Genomic DNA, 1475 nt, shown 5'->3' on the forward strand with positions numbered 1-1475 from the left:
TTTTGCTTTTTCTCTATGCTAGGGTCCCTTTTGTACAGAAGGGTGCATAGAGAACTGTTTTGCTTTCACGAGAGACTTCTGAATTTAGTGAGGACAGGTACCCTGTTCACACAGTACAATAAGCCGTCAGTTCAAAGGTGCTAAGCTGAGAAAGAACTTGACAGGTTCAAAGGACAATAACTGAGCATGCTTGAGGTTCAGTGACAAACGGCTAAAGTATTACCCCGAGGCTGGATTGGGGTGAGGGGCTTTGATTTTATTCAAAGTGGAGTAGGGATGTGTGTGTGTGTGTGTGTGTTGAACATGTGTACGTTAGGAGTGCAAATGTGTGTGTTGGGGGTGCACATATTTGCAGGATACAGGTACCTCTGTGTGTGAAGGCCAGAGGACAACTTCTGCTGTTTTCCTCAAATGTTGTCCACTTTGTTTTATGATACAGGGTCTCTCACTGGCCTGACACTCANCAGGTAGGCTGGCTTAGCTGGCCAGGGAGCCCCAGGGATCCACTTCCTCAGGCTGGAATTACAAACCAGATGGGAGTCAGGAGGATTTATAGGAACTACACAGTTTCTGTGGGATCAAACTTAGGTCTTCATACTCACTTCCCCCTGCACCCCCCTCCGTCCTCATACTTTCAAGGCACGAACTTTACCAATTGAGCTATCAACTCAGCCTGGGACTTGAGCATTTATAAAGATCATCTGGTCCATTTTAAAGCTTCAAGTAGTAATGAAAACAGTTATTCTGCATCTCCTAGAACTGGAGGAAAATGATAGCACTTAGGAAATAGCTCTGCCAAATGCTAAGATTCAGTATCAATATACTAAATACAGGAGTTAGAGGAACAAGTTTAAGAGTGTCTATGGAAGTGCTCAGACAAATCCACAAGATGTTGGCGCTACAGACTTCTTTCCAATACAGTCTTCTTTATATGTGGATTTCAGTTGGAACATGGATGTAACGAAACATCTCTAAGGTGAATTAATTTATAAAATCCTGAATGAAAGACACACACTCAGCTTTTCGATTTTAATATGCCTTATGTAGCACAGTAGCTGGGCCACTTCCTAACCTCCATGTGGTTAGTCCATCTCCCTTCAACAATCCTGAGCTATTAGTTACTAAACTCTCTATTCTATCTAGGCTGCTCTGGGCTGCACTCTTCCAGTTCCTTNACATGGAGGCCATGCCTCTCTGCCCTGCACTCTTCACTGGTATGNTGTCTCTCCTCTCCTCCACACTCCCCAGGCACAGATCTCCTTCTCCCCTCTGTCCTAAGCCCAGGAATTNTAAAAGCCCCACCTCTGTCTTTCCTCCCCAGCTATTGGCTGTTGGCATCTTTATTTACCAATCAGAACCAACTGAGGGCAGGTTCCCAGAAGCTACCTTCAGACATTCTCCTGTGTAAGCAGTTTTGGGGACCCAAATTAACATCAGAATACAAGCAGCATTAGGCCAAACCCACTACAAAAAGA

The sequence above is a fragment of the Mus caroli genome, chromosome 6 (assembly GCF_900094665.2).
Source record: "Mus caroli chromosome 6, CAROLI_EIJ_v1.1, whole genome shotgun sequence".
NCBI lineage: Eukaryota > Metazoa > Chordata > Mammalia > Rodentia > Muridae > Mus > Mus caroli.